Source organism: Enhydra lutris, unplaced genomic scaffold (genome assembly GCF_002288905.1).
Source record: "Enhydra lutris kenyoni isolate GAN:26980312 unplaced genomic scaffold, ASM228890v2 scaffoldscaffold46, whole genome shotgun sequence".
Classification (NCBI taxonomy): domain Eukaryota; kingdom Metazoa; phylum Chordata; class Mammalia; order Carnivora; family Mustelidae; genus Enhydra; species Enhydra lutris.
This window is the reverse complement of record NW_019154130.1, coordinates 15,899,288-15,919,880: the sequence shown is the minus strand read 5'-3', so window position 1 is coordinate 15,919,880 and position 20,593 is coordinate 15,899,288. Positions and strand designations below refer to the sequence as shown.

The following is a 20,593-nucleotide window of genomic DNA, read 5'->3' as shown; positions in this document are numbered from 1 at the left end:
CATTTCCTCACTTTACAGATTAGGAAACTGAGGCCACGTAGCCAATGAGTGGTGGAGCTGGGATTTCAACCCAGGACAGTCCAAAGGCAAAACCACAGCTCGTAACCACTGCCTTTATGACTTGGCTTTTTTCCCACCCAGACTGGGTACCAGGGGGGGATTGGGAGAGAGACCCTGAGGCAGTAGCCCATCTCCACTGCCTCTCAGTGACCAGTGACTCACTCATTTGACGGGGGGTCCTCAGAGCGTGGTCCAAGAGCCCCTGATTCATAATCACCTGAGAGCCTGGTCAAGTATGAAGATTCTGGACCTCTCCAACCAGAATTTCTGATAGAAGGGGAAACCTACAGGTATAACAAGGTGCCCTCAGAAAATGGTCATGGGCACAGAGGGCTGAGGGCACTGCTTTATGAGTAAACGTTAAGGATCATTAGTCAAGAGGAAAACAGAATGTAAATTAGGAAACAGAATATGCCTTTTGGCCAATGCAATTTAATATTCTCACCAGCAGGGGGCCTCGTGACCATCTTGGCCAATGCCCAGGATTAACTGGCCGCCAATGGAAGATCAGAGGGGTAACCACGCCCCTCCAGTCCAGAGCAACATGGGAGTTTAACTGTGGTTCGAAGTAGATTCCATCAGTCCTCCATATGCCATCCTATTCATTCTGGGACGAAGTACTAAGCACGTACTGGGCACCAGTGATTGTTCGAGGCACTTGGAATAGATGAAGAAACAAAACAGCCCCAAATCCATGCTTTTGTGGAGTCAAACTACCTGTTTATCCATTGATCCATCTATCTGCCCAGCATCCTTTAATCCATCCATCATTCCACCTACCCGTCCATCCATCCATCCATCCATCCATCCATTGCCCACACCTCAGTTCATCCACCCATCCCCCATTCGTGTCTCCATCCATCTGAAGTACAGCAGCCCCTTCATTCACACAGCTCTCCCCCCATCCGGCCATCTGCCTGTTCCTCACTCATTCAAACACATGTGTTGCTCGCCTACTGTGTGTGCTTGGGAATAAATCGTCCAGGGTCCCGCTTTCAGAGAATTCAGAGTCTACCGAGGGGGACAACAATTGAATCAACCATCATACCAAACGGCTGCACTAGATAGTGATATATCCTGCCGGAGAGGTACGTAGAAGACAAGCAACAGCAATAATATGAATAGCTAATGTCTCCTGGGCACTTGTTATGTGCAGACATTGCTCTGAACACGTATGGACTCTGACTCAATCCCCACACCAATCCTAGGAGAGAGAACTGTAGCCGTTTCACAGAGGAGATAAGTGAGGCTCAGAGAGATTAAGGAATCTATCCAGGGCCACACAGACACAGCGAGCCTTGAAGGCCAAGTGCAAGAGTCTGGTTGGGGTTCTAATGGCTTGCGTGGGAAGTCAGTGAAGTTTCGTGGTCACACCGGCACTCTAGAAAGACCGATTTCTTAATCGAGCTGAAAGCCTCCAGCCTCCAGGCAGTGGGGGATGACCCATGGTATTCCACGCAGATCACACACAGGCCAGATGTTTCTGCAGCTGGGCCAGGATGAGAACCAGCCAGCAGCCAGCATGGGGATGGGCAGGGGGAACACCAGCCCTTCCCGAAGCAGACAGGCAAGAGCCTGGGCTCGGGAGGTGGACTGACCTGGGTTCAGAACCTGCCTCTTCCACCCACCTGTGGCGTGACATGAGTCAAGACACCTGTTCTCACCGGCTGCAAAGCCCTGCCTGTGAAGTGGGCATAAGAATCTTGACACCTCCCCAAAGATACACAGCTGGGAGGACTGCATTTAAAGACGTCGCCGAAGGCCTGGCATGGGCGCTCCAGGAAAGCACGTCCCCACCCCGCTCCTCGCTCCTTGCAAGGGCACGTGGGAGCTGCCTTCAAAGGCGTTTGCCTCAGCAGCACATTTGCTGCTGTGGAGATGACAGAGGTTCTGGCTGTTGTGTTCCCTGTGGCTTTTTGTCTCTCTGAGGATATTTCTGGGTCTAGTCCTTTTTTGTTGTTCCCTTCTCGTTCTTTTCTATTTCAACACATCTTTTCTCTAAGTGGGTGCCAAATGGGTTTTAAGAGGATAATGAGCTCATTAGAAGCTGGCAGGGAACAAAAAGAGATGGAGGCACTGGTGATATGGGGAGTGAAGGCGGCCCAGCCGGGAAGGGACTGTAAGGAGGGGTGCTCCTTCCAGGGGGCCGGGGGCGGGGCTGACTTGAGCCACCCACACACCTGCCAGGGCTGGGAGGGAGGGCACCCCGGAAGCTGGGCTCTCCACAGAGGTGGTAGCATCCTGTCTGTTCTCTCTCCAAGTGAGCCCCAACATCTGGAGCACAGGCAGTCCCTAAGACATACAGGACATGAGTGAAAAGAGTCAGGGGACTGACCTCCCCTGGGGGCTTAAACCTAAACCCTGTCACCAGACACTTGGGACAGCCTCAGAGAACAATGTTCAGGACTCTGTGGGGACAGTGTCTTCCGTTTCTCAGCTCTGGGTGGTCCTGGGGTTCAGGACCCCCACTGAGCCACAGTCTGACCTCCCCAAGGGAACCCGGAAGACTTCTCTGCCTCTCATGGCCCTCTGTCACTCCCCCATCCCCAGGTTGCTCTCTATCTCTTTCCCTCTCTCTCTCTCTCTCACCAGACAGAAATTCTGACCCAAAGGGAATGGGGACATGAAGCGAATGCCATTTGTGGAACATCTGCCACACGCTGGACACTGCCTTCAAAGGCTTTGCAAACACATTTGAACAAACTCCTTCCTCCCAGCAATCTCGTAAGGCAGGGGACGGTCCTCCCCAGCCCACAGACAGCACATCTACAACCCCAGGCAGGGGGCACATGGGGGCCTTCACCTCTCGGTCTTCATTGGCCCATTACGTGCTGGAAACCACAATCCCATCAGCATTCTCTCCTGTTGCTTACGGGCATGAGACCCGGGCATGTACCCTCACCTCTGTGAACTGCGATTTTCTTTCTCTGAAAGGGGTCAACCATAGAGTTTTCTTCTTGGGGTCCCGGAAAGGCCTGATGGGACAGCCCACCAAGGGCTGGAGCTAGTGCTCGCCATGAGCTCTCAGGCTCGATCCATCTCCGTTCTGCATGAGCACACTCTGAGCCTCAGTTTCCCCATCGACTGAACGTGGCGGATGACCTGATACCTGCCTACCCTGCCTTCCCTCCCCGGGGCCAGTGTGAGTTTCCACAAGGGGGAGGGCAAGTGGCTGCCTTTGCAAGAACCGCAGCATTTGGTTACTGCAGCTCGTGTTTCCAGCTGGAGTCTCAGAGTGTCTAAACACAGCCTATTTTTAGCACCGAATGAACCTCTGGTGCCGAGCTGCCAAGAAAATGACTGGCGGGGCAGAGCTGCCCTGCGGGGAAGGAAAATGGGAGGTTCAGCTGCCCACAGCTCCCTCCCCTGGGGGTGCTGTAGAGCTGCCCCTCCAGATTTGGGGGGCAGGCAGATCCTGCTGGAAACCCATGAGCCTAGGCAGGCGGCACTCCCTCTCTCTCTCTAGCCCCCTGAACTTGACTTGAGGGCACCTGCCCAGGGACCAGCTGACCCATCAGACCATCTGAGCTTGGGAGCCAAGAAAGAGCTTCCAGGTTGTGATTTCTTCACACTCTGAGTAGGAGATGCACCTGGGGCTCTCCAAGAAGCTGGGAGCCCAGACCAGAGACAGAATTTTAGTCTTAGCCTAACGATAACAGTATTAGCCAGAAATCACCAGTATTTGCTGGGGATTCACTTTGTGTCAGGCACTATGCCAAGCACCCTATTCCCACTGGGCCATCTAATCCCTTCAAGGACTCTTTGAGGTGGTTATTAACCTCTCTGTTCCTCAGTTTCTCCATCCCTAGAATGGGGGGAAATAATAGTATTTTTCTGATAGGATCCGGGGGAGAACCAAATGAGTTCACGTACGCAAGTGTCACCTATGTGTTACCTCTTACTGTAATGATTTGTAGATCATGTATGTAGTTTTGCCTGCCCAGCACCCATTTTTGTTCTGGTTTGTTTGGTTGTTTTTTGTTTTTCCAGGAGAAGACCCCATTTTCCTGCACAGAGCTTCTGTGTCATTAATTCTTAGCTTGTATGGCTGGGGTAGAATGAAACTCCCTCACCAGCTGCTGCAAACACTTGAACCTGTCATCTCCTGATACCCGTGCTCCAAGCACACCCTTCCCAGTAGGAGTATGGGCTTTCCTGTTGCTCCAAATCAGCATCAACCCTCAACATTGTCAGCCTTTTGCAGTTTTGCCAATCTGATAGGTCTTTCATGGATATCGTATGTGTCCCGCCCGGGGAGTTAACTCCCAAAAGCCATTTGGAAGCAATGGCGGGAGCTGGTGAGTCAACAACCCCACCCCTGGCTCCATCTACCCTGGGATGGGGTAACTGTCAGGTGGTCAGTTTTTACAACCTCCCTCACTCTCCCTGGAGGAAACTGCCAGTTTTCCTCCCTTATAAATAAGTAACCCTACGGTTAATCTCCTGTACATAGATCTTTGTCAGATTCCTGGAAGGCAACATAGGACCTCTCAATAATGAGATGTAGTTATAATTACACCCATTTTATAGATGGGGAAAGCCAAGGCTCACAGAGATGAAGTGATTTGTCCAAGCACATAGCTTGCAAGACACAGAGCATGAATCCAAGTGCCCAACTGTCTAGATCTCAAAATTGTGATATGCTGCCACCAAGTAGATCACTAGAACAGCTAGCTCCCCCTTACCTATTCCCCCCCGCGCCGGGGAATCCCAGCCTCAATGGAAAGACTCTTCCTGAGCTTGGAGACACGGAAAATCATCCCTCAAACACTTCTTCTCCAGGAAGCCTAATTAAAAAGTGCTGGGGCGCCTGGGTGGCTTGGTGGGTTAAAGCCTCTGCCTTCGGCTCGGGTCATGATTCAGGGGTCCTGGGATCGAGTCCCACATTGGGCTCTCTGCTCGGTGGGGAGCCTGCTTCCCCCTCTCTCTGCCTGCCTCTCTGCCCACTTGCGATCTCTGTCTGTCAAATAAATAACTAAAATATTAAAAAAAAAGTTCTTCTTTCTCATCCTTCCTGCTCCTGGACCAGCCATTTAGCAAATGAAAGAAGTCATGAAATAGCCCCCAAAATGCCATTATAAATTATATGCCAGTCTTGTGGTTTTCACTCATGGTCTTTAGGAATCTAGAATTTTCTTTCTTTTTTGTTTTTTTTAAATATTTCATTTACTTATTAGAGAGAGAACATAAATGCGGGGAGGGTGGCAGGTAGAGGGGGAAGCAGGCTCCCTGCTGAGTAAGGAGCCCGATGTGGGATTCTATCCCAGGACCTCGGGATCATGACCTGAGCCGAAGGCAGATGCTTAATGACTGAGCCACCCTGGTGCCCCAAGAATCTAGAATTTTCTTAACCCAATGAACCTGAGGAAGAACTTTATACCCCTACATGGTGTGTGGACACCCCGCCAGGACATACCCTTCCCCTCATGGGTGTCTGCCATATAACGATGCCACTGGGTCCATGATGGACCTGCCATGTGGGATCTCCCCAGTTCCTGGCTGCTCTGTGCAAAGGTACAATGGGCACTTTTCAGTACATACGGACTTGCTTTGGGGACCCGAAATGTGGGATTATGGTGTCCCAGATTGTGCACATTTGTGTGTGTGCCCACAGGGGGAAAACCTTGCTGCAGGCTCCTAAAATCAGCCTGTGCCTTTTGCATGTTCACATGGCCTCCAGGAAGAGTCCTGGAGCCCCCGCACTTCCTTCCTTCTGTTCCTAGGACAGGACTCACCCGCCACCACCCAGCATCCACAGCTCGCCATCCGTGTCCATTATCATTCATCTTTCCCAAAACTCAGGAAAATAAATGAGAAGGCAAAGTGCCATTAGCTTAATGGCCTTTAACATCCAGCCATCTGCCATGATGTAATTAAATAAAAAAATCAAAAGGAGCATATGGTGCCCATTAAAAATAAATATTAAAATTTTGTTTCCCTGGGTAATGACTCTAGTGCCTCTTGCTCCACAAGCAAATTTTATGGCCTTCCTCACTTGTTGCAGAGAATCAGGCTGGGGCCACAGTGAATAGAAACCAGCAGGGGAGAATCGTGGAGAAGGATCTGATCCAGAGGCAGCCATTTCGGGTTTGACCCCATGTCAGCCATATGGTGGCTGTGGGATCTTCTGGCAAGTGGCCTGCCTCTCCAAGACTCAGTTTCCTCACCTGGAAGATGTGGCCAATCTACGCCGCCTCATTGGAAAGACAAGCTAAAGTGTGTCAAAGAAAGAGTACTGTAATAATTGCACGTCCTCTTGTTCATTGAGCACCTACTATGTGTCAGGCACTTTTAACCCTCCTAAAAGAAAGGTCTCATTGGTTAGCCCCATTTTACAGATGAGAAAACTGAGGTTTAGAGAGGTTAAGCATCTGTGCAAGGTCACACAGCTAGGCAGTGGTGAAGCCTGGCTCCGGACCCCACATTCCGCCAAGATGGACACAACAATTTCTCAAAAGATGGTCATACTATGCCCCAACTTTGGCCAATTCAACAAACCATCTCCCCCCTTCTCATAACCAATACCGTTGGTCCAAACTTCATCTCAGAAAAGGATGAAGATTCAATGAGCTGTTGTGATGAGTCTTGACTACCCATGGTAGGTGTGGAGGACCCATTCTGGGGGGTCGGTCTAGTGAGTGACCTCCAAGCCCCTGCTCATGGGGGGCAGGCCCCAGTGGCCATGTCTGTACCCCATAACATGCCCACCACCATTGCTGTTGACCACAGGTGGACTCATATCTAAAACTGGCCAATCAGTCCTTGCCCCCCTTCCCCCAGAACGTGGATATGGGATCTGAGACATGATACTCTCTGATTGTTGCTTGGACGAGAAGCTGTCATCACACAGCCAAAGAAAGATCTAAAGTTAGTCTGCAAAGAGAGGAAGAAGAAAACAGACAGAGACAGAGGGGCCAAGAAAGCTTTGGGTTCCTGACTCATGGCAGGCCACGTGCCAGCCTACAAGGCCTAGAGTCAGCGCTGAATGAGAAGATGTGGGCACTTCGCTTACTATGGGGCTGTGTATACAGCAGGGACTCAATAAGAATTCACTGGGGGTAGGGTTCAAAGGGCAGCCCTACAAAACTGAACATACTCTAACCATGTGATGCAGCACTCACGCTCCTTGGTATTCAGCCGAAGGAGCTGAGCACACAGGTCCACACCAAAACCTGCACACAGAGGCTTACGGCAGTTTTATTCGTAACCGGTATAACGTGGAGTCCACCAGGATGTTCTTCAGCAGGTGAATGGTTACCTAAACCGTAGTACATCTGGACAATGGAATATTCCTCAGTGCTAAGAAGAAATGAGCTCTCAAGCCATGAAAAGATATGGCAGAAGCTTCGATCCATCTTACGAAGTTAAAGAAGCCAACCCAAAGAGGCTATGTTCCGTACAATTCTGACCACAGGACATTCTAGAAAAGGCAACACTAGAGAAACAGTCAAAAAATCAGTGGTTGCCGAGGGGTGCAGGGGATGGGGAAGGAAGGATAGGGAGGAACACAGAGGATTTGGGGGGCAGGGCAGTATTCTATGTGATACCAGAGCAGCAGATACAGGTCATTATAGATTTGTCCAAATTTGTCCAAATCCAGTGAGCCCGAACATAAACTGTGTCCTCTGGGTGACAGTGACGTGTCAGCATAGATCTACCCACTGTAACAATGTCCCACTCAGCTGCAGGATGTTGGTGGGGGGGGAGCCAGCGCAGGGGTGGGGCAGGAGGCCTCCAGGCCATCTGTGTACTTTCTGCTCCATTTTGCTGTAAACCTAAAACTGCTTTAAGAAAGTAAAAATCTGTTAAAAGGGGGGATTGCAATCCTACACCTGAAAAGGCGGGACCCACCAGAGCAGATGTCCACAAGCCCTTAAAACTCCGGCCTGGGAGAAGGGGCTGAGGTACAGGAAGGGACGGAGTGGGGGAGGGTCTTGAGAGGGGTAAGTAGCAGCTCCCCTCTGTCAAGGGTTTGATGAAAGCAGCCCAAGGTGCAGCTCGCCCAGTCCCCTGGCCTTTCCTGTCAGACACGCAGCTGGCAGCCTTTCTTGGAGCCCAGATCACTTTCCTCCCCAAGAGGGACGTCTAAAGAAAGGCCCTAAATTCCTATCATTAAGCCATCTGGAGTCATCCTTCTCCTCCAGGAGCTGCTCTGTCACAGGTCAATTAGGGCACATTTGCATACAGTTCCTTAATAGGTTGCTAATTGTCTGGGGGAGATAATGGATGGCTCTGGTGATTCTGGGCAGAATGTTTACCCACGGGGCAGACCTACAGGGGGTATCAGAGACTAGGGAGGAAGGCAGGAAGGGAGTAGAAAGGAGGGGAGGGGAGGGAAGAAGATGGGGGGCGGGGCGGGGGAACAGAGCAAACGGTTACAGCTTGACATGCAGCAAAGGAGAATTATCTTGTGAACCTTTTGCTTCAGTTGTGTGTGTGTGTGTGTGTGTGTGTGTGTGTGTGTATACTGGATCCTAACTGTAAAATGTCTTTCTCGCTGTAAGTCCATTAAAATTGCTTGAAAGCTCTTGTGATGGAGAAGAGCAGGGGAGAGACATTCTGGGTAGCATTGTTGCAGAAGGACCCACTGAGAATCAGGCGGCATTGGAGCGGAGAGCTGATCAATGAGAATGGGGGTGACCGTGGAAAGATCTGGGGCAAGGCTGTCACAGGCAGAGGGGACACAGTGCAGAGTGGGAGGTGGGAAGGGGCCCAGCACATCCCAGAAGCGGGTGGGCAGGGTCCGAGCAAGCAGAACAAGGGGCCGGGCGCTGGGGCATGGACCCTGGCACCCAGGGGCCTGTGGGAACTGCAGCGTGAGCCGCACCTGTCTCCCACAAGGAAACGTGAGGAGGTGGCAGAGGGTACTTGGGAGGACCCTTCCTGTCCCAGAGGACTGTGCCCACAACTCTGTGACCCTGAGGTGGGACTGGAGAGGAGAAATGTTTGTTGAGTGGTGGAGCTGGGAACCTGCCAAGCGATCAGTGGTGGCTGGGGAGTTTCTTTCTAGGTGGGGCTCAGGGGAAAACTCCAGCCACAAGGGCAGGCTCGGGGTTTGACCTGACCGTGTGAGATGTCAAGCCCTTAGAAGAAGTGAGAACGTTTGTCACTATCAGGGTTGGCCAACGGTGACCTCAGGTCAAACTGGCTCTTGGCCTGTTTTTGTCAGCCCTAGAGCTAAGAATGGCTTTTATATTTTTAAAGGGTTATGAAGAAGGATAAGCAGCAGCAGACCCCATGTGACCCCCTCAAAGCCTAAAATATTTACTATTGGGCCCTTTCTCAGCAATGGAGGCTGAGATCACACTCCCCTGTGGTGACCACAGCGGAGAAAGGCATAGGGCCTTCCTACCCCAGAGCTCAAAGACCACCCCCGCGCCCACTCTCTTAGCAAGTTCCTCAGAGCAGGTGACAAAGGGCTGGAAGGAAGTCTGGAAATCCTTGGCCTTGAAAAACAGTCTCCTTTTACAGAAGGGAAAACTGAGGCCCAGAGAAACCTCATTCATGTGCAATGCCTCCCATGAACCTGAACCCAAGTAAGGCTTCATTAAGTTTTAGCTATTCCCATCGTTATTACTATTGTTTTTATGCCACCATAGAATCATAGAGTCAAAGGGTCCTTAGAAGCTGTGAGAATAAGTCTGCGAGTTTCCAGATGAAGAAACTGAGGCTCAGAGAGATTCAAGGGTTCCCCAGGGTCACACAGCCAGGCCAGGTAGCACCAGTTCCCAGACCAAGCATGAGGCCCTACAACTTTCTTCCCCGTGCTCATGTCTCTCCCCCTCTGCCATCCATGGACACTTACTGGCTCCCAGCTGGCAAAGGTGGATTACACTCTCATTTAGGACCAGGGACAGCTCCCGTGAGCAACTGCTCCCAGGAGAGGTTTTCTTTTCTTTCTTTTTTTTTAATATTTTATTTATTTATTTGACAGAGGAAGAGAGATCACAAGTAGGCAGAGAGGCAGACAGAGAGAGAAGGGGAAGCAGGCTCCCCACTGAGCAGAGAGCCTGATGGCAGGGCTCTATCCCAGGACCCTGAGTTCATGACCTGAGCCAAAGGCAGAGGCTTAACCCACAGAGCCACCCAGGCGCCCCATGGAGAGTTGTTTTCACCAGGGGGTTCCCTGGCAAGAACCCTTGCTCCCACCCCCAAATCCCCCAGGACCGTCTTTCTGCCCAAGCTATTATTGTATATGTTTGCATGTGTGAGAGGTATGTGCCTGTGTCCGTGTAGGGGTGTGTGTGTGTGTGTCTGTCTGTGTAGGTGTAAGTATGTTTGTACATGCGTATCTACGTATGGGTTGGCATATATGTCTGTGTAGGTGTGTGTATGTATGTCTATATCTATGTGTTTGTGTGTGTGTGCAGGTGTGGGTGTGCATGTACATAGGTGTGTGCGTGTGTGGGTGTGGCTGTGGAGGTCTATGTACACAGGTGCAGATGGGTACGTAGGCATGTGTGTGTCTGTAGGTGTGGGTGTGTAAGTGTATGCATGTTTGTATGTATGGTTGTGTGTGTGTAAGTGCAGAGGTCCATGTATGCGTGTGCAGATGTGTATGTAGGTGTCTGTCTGTTGGGGGGGAGGGGTCTCTGAGCCCCCAGCCCAGCTGCTCACATTCAAGCTCTCTCCCCTCCCAGTGCACTGACCCCTCTGTTCTTAGAGCAGAACCGAGAGGTAGGCGCTCAGCCCATCAGAGCTGGAGGGAGGACCCTTCACAATCCCCAGGCCACTTTCCTCACTGACCCAAAGGGGAAGGTGGAGTCAGCCAGTGACTCTACCCAGACCTCCTAGATACCAGCTGAAAGTCATGACGTCCTCCCTGGGGGAAAAGGACAATGTATAAACTGCTGTTTATTGCACACCTACTGTGTGCCAGACCCTTCCACTTACACCGCATCACTGCTTCTCTCCCGTGGCTCTATTCGGCAGGTTGGGTTTATTCTCACATTACAGCTGAGCCAGTCGGGGTGGGCGGTGGGGGAGGCCAGTCACCTGGGCAGAAGGCCAAGCTGGTGAGTAGAGCAGAGCAAGACCTGATCCCTGGCCTGTCCAACCCCAGAAGCTTAATCACAACATTCCTGTGACATTGCCTCTGGCTGCAGCACCGACCTCCGACCTCCGCGACCACCAACCTCTGACCCCTTGGACCTCTGTGTGGTGAGTATGCTGATCCCAAAGGCTCCAGAAGGGCTTTCTCCAGAAGGGCTTTCTCCAGAGAGTGTGCCCGGGCAGCTGGTGCCCCTTCTGAGACCCCTCAGCTGGGAGTGAGGGAAAGGAGCCCCTTCTAGAAGGCACAGGGGTCTGGGGACTTCAGTGTGGACTTCAGTGGCCCAGGGGGATCTGCTGGCATCCGACAGAGGTGTCCCCTCCCAAGAAGGTAACCACTGCCAAAAATGGACAATACCCCAGCCCCCTGTTTCACCATCTGGACGTCATCAAAAAGAGACACATGCATGCATGAACACGGACACCCCAAGCCTGTCACCCTTCCTCACAGCAAGCATGCATACGGACTCACTCCGGTTTCTCCATCCCCATTAACGGCACATGGCAGGAAGCCTCCAACCTGACTCCCAAATGACAGACAGCAGACCCTGGGTGACACCCAGACATGCTTAGGGTTACACATAAAGCCAGAAACCAAAGCTTCTCATTGGGACCAGACATGGCCCCTTATGCCCTGGGATTACCAAAAGAACAGAGGAATGGACCAGAACACCACTCTGAGCCCCTCTGACTCCAGACGCACAAAGTGAAATCATTTCTACAGCTCAGTTCTAAGATTTTCCCCTACTGCTCTGTCGTCAGAGAGATCATCAGCTCCAACACCAGGATCCCTGACGCCTAGCGCTCTGTGCTGGGATACTGGGGTCCGTTTCAATGTTGGCAGGGTCTGAGATTCTGAAATTCTGCTCTGAGCCCATAAGATCCCATCTCCTCCCGTGTCAAGGTTGAAATTCTCCCCAGGCAACAGCCATGCCTCACTGCCTTCCAGTGACCAGGATGAAAGACAAGTGCATGAATTATACATTTCCAGGCATCTCTAAATCGCTCAGCAATTACGGAACACCGAACACCGAAGGTCAGCCGCCTGGAGCAAGACTGTCCCCTTCGGCAGAGAAAAACAGCTGGATGGAAACTCACCAATGTACATAAAGACATTACCTCTCACAGGGAAGATGTATGAGGGATTTTTTTTTTTTTTTTTGCATTTTGCCTGTTTTTTCTTTCTTCCCTTACTGGCTATGGTTTAAAGAAAGAGATGGAGAGTGCATGGATTTTTGAGGTCAATGAGACTTGAGTTGGGATCTTGGCTTCATCACCAGCACTGAGCAGGAGAGGAAGCCATTTACCTCCCCTGGCTGCAGACTCCTCATCCATAAAATGGGATAAGGATGGTGGCCCCACTTCATGGGTTGTTTTAAAGCATTTGTCCAAGGGGCCCCTGGGTGGGTCAGCTGGTCAAGCATCCGACTTTTGATCTCAGCTCAGGTCTTGGTTTCAGGGTTGTGAGTTCAAGCCCTGTGTTGCGTTCCACACTGGGTGTGGAGTCTTCCTTTAAAAAAATAAATTAAAAAAAAAAAAGGATTTGCTCCAGGAATGCACATAAACTACTTTTTAGCACAGGGTCAGGCACACTGCTGGGTCTCAACACAATCACAACCGTTGCTAACTTCATGTTTGAGTCCAGCAGGTAGCCAAGGCTTGGATGAGAGCATGGGGTTTCTGGAAAGTACTGGCATCATTGAAATCCTACTTTAGCTGTCTCTGCCTAACCTAAGACTTCAGTAGAGCATGGCCCGTCTCTGAGGCTCTGTTTTCCCAGCTTGTGAAACGGGCACACACAGGCCGCTTCTCGAGGTCCCCCACGGGCGTCTGGCCCCAGCAGCTGTGTCTTACCTGCGATGATCATTCCAGTGAGTGAATATACAGTGTTACACTAGCTTCAGGTGAACGATAAAGTGATTCAGCCCTTCCATTTATCAGCCAGCGCTCATCACCAGGAGTGCTCTCCTTCATTCCCATCTCCTGTTACAACCCCCTGCTGCCAGAGGGCTGGGGCCTGCCTGGGGCAGAAGTTGGGGGGGGGCACCTGCCCCTTCAAATTATTCCCGATTCTTCTTAAGGAGAGACCTCACCAGTCTCCACATTCATAGGCTGTTGCTGGCATGATGGCTTTAAATTTAGACAAACAGCCCCCACACAAACACGCATCCACCCACACAATCCCAGGAATAAATCTTCCCCTAGGGAAGGCAGAGGGAGGTTTGTCTCCTTCCATCCTGGGAGGGAGAGGGAAGCAGGGGAGCAGTCAGGTCCCGGGGCCTGGGGCGGGGGCGGTGCAGGGAAGCTCCTCTCCTCCCTGCCCAGAGCGCCAGACAGCAAGTCAGAGCACTCAGACGCTCAGCCCCCGGGGGTGCCCAGGGACAGGTCAGCACAATGAAGGAGCAGACTTGATGACTGCTAAGGTCCATGGGTTCGAATCTGGGCACCCGAGGACAGATGGGGTGCCCCGGGTAAAATGTGCAGCCTGTCCGAGCTGGGGTTTCTGCACCTGTAAATAAAGTGGTCACAGGGCCCTCTCCCTGGGCATGCGCTCCGTGTGGTCCGTGGGATCCCGCCCTTGGTTTATGGCCGCCATCTTGAAAGTCTTGGCAATTACTGGACAGGAAGCACCCGCATTTTCCAGGAGGCCCTGCAAATGACGTAGCTGGTCCTGGTGGCTGTGAAGATAGAAGAGGGCTCAGGACTGACGCCCGGTGCAATCACCAGATGAGGATTCAGATTCAAGTCTCGTCTTTCACTCTCCTACCTCCTCCCCCCCAACATTTCAAGCTCCTTCTATGCCTATGTGTCTCAAGGCAACTGGATTGTCCTCTGGGTGCCTTTGGTTTCTCCTTTGGAAAACACAAAGACTACCTAAAATGTCTTCTGGCTCCCACTCACTGCCCCCCTCCCATTCAAACTACGATTCATTCATTCGGTGACTGAACGCTCACTGAGCGCCAGCCACCTGCCAAGCCAAGGTTTGCCCCCTAGGCCTGATACAGACCAGGGGATCTATCTGTGCTGAGAGCTTGTCCTGGAGAAACTTTACAAATGCATCATCTCTGGAGAAAATTTCTCCTTCATCACCCCGAGAGACCCCTGCTCTGGGCCACAGGAGCCCAATATTCTCCCCCAAATGTCCACCATCTGGGGTGTGCAACGGGTTTTCATTTCTTCATTCAGCAAGCATTTATTGCGTGTCTGCTGTATGCCAGGTGCTGTAGTGATCTCCCGCCGCCCCGCCCCAAAGAAGATGGGGCCTCTGCCATCAAAAAGGACAACCTGATTTCTTAGCCTGGGGTCCAGGGGACGGGGAAGGGTGAAGTAGGTGATGGGGATTAAAGAGTACATTTATCATAGGGAGCACAGAGTAACGTATAGAATTATGTTGTATACCTCAAACTAACACTCTTTGTTAACTCTACTGGAATTAAAGTTTTAAAAAATAAAATAAAATCTTGGGGTCTACGATGGTTTCAAGCACTAACAATGACACTTCGTTAGCTTCCAGAGCTTGTAATGTGGAATTTCAAATGCTCATAATTTTGTAAGGTGGGTGCTATTCTCTCCATTGTACAGATGAGAAACTGAGGCTCGGGTAGGTCACTCAGCTCACAAGAGGCAGAGCTAGGATTTCAAGCCAGGGCTCTGTGGCCTCAAAGGGTTTTTGGTGACACCACTGCCTCTTGGACATCTTTCCCCCAAAGGGAACATGTGCTCCTCAGGGCTGGGGACCCTGCCTCAGAGTCTTCTCATCTCCATGGCTGACTTGTAGCTTGGGACATGGAACCTTCTAGCAAGTCCTGACTGAGTCTCTGGAGCACACCATTTTTTTTTTTTTTTTTTTTAGATTTTATTTATTCATTTGACAGATCACAAGTAGGCAGAGAGGCAGGCAGAGAGAGGGGGGGAAGCAGGCTCCCCGCGGAGCAGAGAGCCCAACGCGGGGCTCGATCCCAGGACCCTGAGATCATCACCTGAGCCGAAGGCAGAGGCTTAACCCACTGAGCCACCCAGGCGCCCCGAGCACACCATTTCTGAAGGAATCCCAAATACAAACACCAGCCCCACCGGAAGAAACTTTTCTGTGCTACTCAAACAGTGAGTCGGTTCCCGAAGTCTCTGGAATCAGAGACGAGGAAGCCATTTAAGACCAGAGAGCCACAGGCTGTAGGCCACCTGGAGCTGAAGCTTTAGGTCCCATCTGGGATCTGACGTGCCCTTTTGACCTGATTCAGTTAGGCAATTCCGTGCTTCAATGTGATCCTCAGGGTTGACAAAGTAGGGGTTCTCAAACTGGAGTCAGCACAGAAAACCTCCGGAGGGCACAGGGTCCTACCCCCAGTGTTCCTGATTCAGCAGGTCCGGGGCGGAGAACCTGACAATGTGCTTTTCTTTTTCTTTTCTTTTCTCTCGTTTTTTTTAAAGATTTCGTTTTATTATTTATTTGAGAGACCAAGAGCAAGTGGAGGGAGGGAGAGGGACAAGCAGACTCTGCCCTGAGCGCAGAGCCGGATGAAGGGTCTCGATGCCAGCACCTGAGCTGACAACAAGAGTCAGATGTTCAACCGACTGAGCCACCCAGGCGCCCCGACCATGTGGGTTTCTAATAAGCTCCCAGGGAGGCGGCGGCAGCTGCTGCTGTTGGTCCCCGGTCCAGATTGTAAAATCCTCCTGTCTAGGTAATTCGTAATTACAAGAGGCTAGGACGAATCAGGATTTGATCCTCTGGCCAGGGGCACAGCCTCAGGAGACAAGCAAACCTCCATTCACATGCCAGCCCCCCACAGGGATCCAGGAGACATGGGGCCCAATAAGGAGCTGTTCTGAGCCTCAGTTTCTTCACGTCTGAGTGGACGGTAACTCCCTCACAGGTTGCCGTGAGGAATACAGGAGTGACACCTCTAAGAGTCCTCCAAGAGCGCTTTCTACGCACAGTGATGGGTTGAACTGGGTCCACCCCAATCCCCAACCAAATTCAGATGTTCGAATCCTAACCCCCACACCTCAGAATGTGACCATATTTGCAGCCAGGGTCTTTACAAAGGTAACCAAGTTAAAATGAGGTCACGCCAGGGCTCCTGGGCAGCTCAGTGGTTAAGCGTCTGCCTTTGGCTCAGGTCATGATCTCAGGGTCCTGGGATGGAGCCTCCTCGCTTAGCAGGGAAGCCTGCTTCTCCCTCTCCCACTCCCCCTGCTTGTTTCCCTCTCTCACTGTCTCTGTCTAATAAACAAAATCTTTAAAAAAATAAAATAAAATGAGGTCATGAGGGTGGGCCACGATCCATGATGACCCGTGGTCCTGTAAGAAGACATCGGTCGCAGGTATGGAGGGAAGCCAGTGGAAAGTCATCGGCAGGAGGTGGCTTTGTAGGAGCCAAGGAGACAGGTCTGGGACAGAACCTTCCCCCATCACCGGCCCTCGCAAGGAACAACCCTCCTGACACCTTGATTTTGGATTTCCAGCCTCCAGAGCTGTGAGACAATACATTCCTGTCATTTGAGCCACTGGAGCAACTCAGACTTTGTCTTACCATTGTTTCTTCTTTTTTTTTTTTTTTTTTAAGATTTTATTATTTTTTTGAGGGAGAACAAGAGGGAGAGAGATCACAGATGAAGAGGGAGAAGCAGAGTCCACTGAGCAGGGAACCTGGTAAGGGGCTCGATCCCAGGATCCCAGGATCACGACCTGAGCTGAAGGCAGATGCTCAACCGACTGAGTCACCCCGACGCCCTGTTGCTTTTTAAAAAAAAACAAAAAACAAAAAACAAAAAAACCCAAGAGAACCTGTATACAGTTTGGTAAAAACCGCACATCTTTTTTTTTTAATAACCTTTTTTTTAAAGATTTTATTTATTTATTTGACACAGAGAGATCACAAATAGGCAGAGATGCAGGCAGAGAGAGAGAGAAGGAAGAAGCAGGCTCCTTGCTGAGCAGAGAGCCCAATGTGGGGCTCGATCCCAGGACCCTGGGATCATGACCTGAGCCGAAGGCAGAGGCTTTAACCCACTGAGCCACCCAGGCGCCCCTTAAGTGCAGGGGAGTCCTATAGAATCCTATGTTACACACATGTCCACATTCATGTGACCTCACCGGGATCAAGACCTGGAACATTCTCCACACCCCATAGAGGATCCCTCGTGCCCCCTCTCCAGCAGCCATGCCTGGTCTATCACCGTACATCAGTCTGGTATGTCCTTGAGCTTCACGAAGGGATGAACAACATGGAACAGAGCAAACCCACCCTTCACATTTTAAAGCCACCTGACTCTCATAAAAATCCCCTCTCCCCCCCGAAAAAGGTACTATGCTGATTTCCATGGTACAGATGAGGAGTCAGGGGCCCAGAAAGGTCCTGTAACTTGCCCAGGATCACACAGCTAGGATGTAGGCAGCAGAGCCAGGATAGGAACCCAAGTAGTCTGGCTCACTCCCTATATTTACTGCTTTTATAACACACAGTGAGTGCCCCGTAAATACAACCACAGTGACTTCTACCAAGCCGGTATACTATATTATATAATATATACATATATACACACACACACTATGTAGCATAGCTAGTTGTAAATATTAGCACTGTCCCCTTTTACGGAGGGAAAACTGAGGCTCAGAGCCCATCCAAGGTCACAGGGCTCATGAGTGGGACAGCGGGGATGGAGTATGGCTGTGTGCAAACTTCATGCTCTTGACCGCTGACGTCACCAGCCCCTGGCCAGCTTCCTCTAAGGGATAGCACCAGGACCAGAGAACCCAACAAACTGCACTTCCATTAAAACCACAATGAGATACCACAGCACGTCCCCCAGAAGGGCTCCAATGTGTGACCCAACAATCTGAGTGCCAGAGAGGATATAGAGCGACCAGAACGCTCCTGCAGGCACGGGGCAATGCAAAAGGGGATATGGACACTTGGGCAGGCAGTCTGATGGTTTCTTATAAGATTAAATGTCCACGTAGGACCCAGCAACCCCACACCTGGGTACTGACCCAAGAGAAGGGAGAACTTATGCTCACACGAAAACCTGGATGCAAACGTTGATAGAGGCTTCATTGTCGTTGCTGAAAATAAAAACCACCCAAATGTTCTTCAAGGGTAAAGGGACACCCTCAGAGGCATTTATACAAATGAGAGTAGTACTTGGCCATTAAAAGGGATCCACTACTGACACACAATGGCAGTGATGAATCTCAAGGCATTTCACTGTGTGGAAGACGACAGATTCAAAAGGCTGTATGATTCCATTTATAGGACATTCTAGGAAAAAACCAAAGGCAAAGAGCCCAGGGGCTAGGATTGGGGAGGGGGCTGCTGGAGTGACTACAAAGGAGCACAGGGGAATTTTGAGGGCGATGAACTCCTTTCTATCTTTATTCTGGAGGGGGTTCTGTGGCTGAATGCATTTGTTAAAACTTGTAGAACTATAAACTACCATGGGCAAATTTTACTGTAGGTAAATGATACTCCAAAAACTGTGCTGTTCCCCGCCCCTGCTCTGTTGGCTGAGCTCCGAAGGAAGAAAGGAAGGCTTCCAGGAGAGTCAACACCTGCTCTCTTCTCCTCTCGGGGCCCCTGGGATGCTCACCTGGCAGGAAGGGAGGGCTCAGCCTGGGCAGGGACGGCTCCCATGAGCACCTGGGTGCCCATGTGACCCTCCACTCATCGCAGGTTCTGCTCCCAGAGCAGGAACAGTCAGGGTTATTTTTGCTCTGAGAAGTACCAGCCATAGGGTACATCCTCCACAGGCAGCCGCCATCCCCTGCTGTGTTTACATAAAAACACATTTGCCCAGGGTTTTGTTTTTACATTTGTCTTAGTGCCCTGGATTCTATTAACTTGTGGGGAGGCCTGATGATCCGGCTGCAGGCAGCTCATGGGAGAGGGCACAGGCTGAAGGCAGGTCGCTCAGGCTTGAGCTCCCTGCCAGTCCTACGGAGCCCTGGGGTCTCTGTGCAGAGATGACAACACTCACCATGCTCCCTGGTGCACACGCCGGCATTTCCCAACCTTGGCATCTGGGGGCTGGATGATCCATTGTGGGGCAGAGGGGACTGTCCTAGGCATTGCAGGATGTGTCTAAGCATTCCAGCTTCCGCCTACCAGCGCCCCTCCACCAGTCGTGACAATCAGAAAGGTCTCTAGACATTGCCAAATGTCTCCCAGGGGAACAAAACTGCCCCCTCCCAGTTAAGAATCACCAGCACATACACAAAGATTCATACACGCCAGCTCTGCTAGGCATCCCTCCATCTTCCATCCCTGACTCCTTCCAAGGTGCCTGATACATTCGTATGCTAGACGCTCAAAGCCTTTTGTGGGATGGGTTACCCATGGCAGCAGGGCTGACGCCCATGGTCCCAAACTGCCTTGGTTTGGAGAATACGGTCCAGGCCACGTGTTCATCAACACCCCGTACCTGGCGGTCCCCACATCACCACACCCAGCCCCGGGATGGAGGTCCATGACTGTCCCCATTTGACAGGTCAGGTAACTGAGGCAAGGGCAAGGAAACTGGGGCACTCGGCTGGTGGGTGGTAGAGCTTGTCTGACACGAGCGCCCGATCTCTTCATCATCTAACTCCACTTAAGGCAACTACAGCCTTCAATATTTTTTAAGGACAAGATGCGGAATAAATAGTGACAGAGATTCTCAGCTTAGCAAAGCTCTACTCAGCCTTCCCTGAACTTGCCTTCAAGTAGGCGTCTCTGCATTGTCCAATTTTAGCAAGAATCCTGTCAAGTCAGCTCAGCAGTTTCCCCATCCTCTGTAGCTGATCACCTTCAACACCGTCTCGAGCTCCTCATCGCCCCCGCACCCCACCCCCTGCCATCTCCTCCTGCAGAAGGTACCATCTGATCCCCCGGCCCACCGGCGGCACCAATCCTATTGGGTCGGTTTAGCCAGAATCCCGCCCTATCCCCCCGACGGTTCCCAATCTCCCACCCACTGACCGCCCCCCGAACCTGGTTTTAGCTCTAAGTTTCCATTTGCCCATGTGGAATTCAGATTGGAGCTGCTTCTACCCATGCATCTCTTTTCCCCACATTACACAGTCTTGAGTATGATCTGCTTCTATCCCTGCAGCCACGGCCCAGCTCTGGGGAGGGAACATGGTCACAAGGCAGAGACCCTCCCAGGGTCACTGCGGTCAGGAGGTGTGAACTTTGGCAGAAGACAGAGCCGCTTACCAGCTCTGTGAACTTGAACCAAGGACTGAGCCTTGATTTTGGTCCTCTGTAAAATGGGGACAATGACAATAATACAGCCCAGAATGTCTGTAATGGTTAAATGAGATAATGCTGGAAAGGGCTTTCCTAGAGCCTGGAAAATAGCCCGGGCACCCTTAATACTAGTTGGATGGATGTGCACATAGGCTTAGGGGAGAGTGGCCCCGGCTAAGGAGGAAACCAGAGGGAGAAGAGACTTTATCCCATCAAGCGTCAGGCAAGGGTGTTCAAATCCCAGACAGTCCCTA

The 20,593-nt window shown here is 51.3% G+C and overlaps 1 protein-coding gene across 3 annotated transcripts in view; it reads right to left on the bottom strand.

The window, feature by feature from the left end:
- The window catches only part of LOC111156425 (WSC domain containing 2), a 135,760-nt gene that overhangs the window by 53,387 nt on the left and 61,780 nt on the right, over positions 1 to 20,593 (bottom strand). The window lies entirely within an intron of this gene.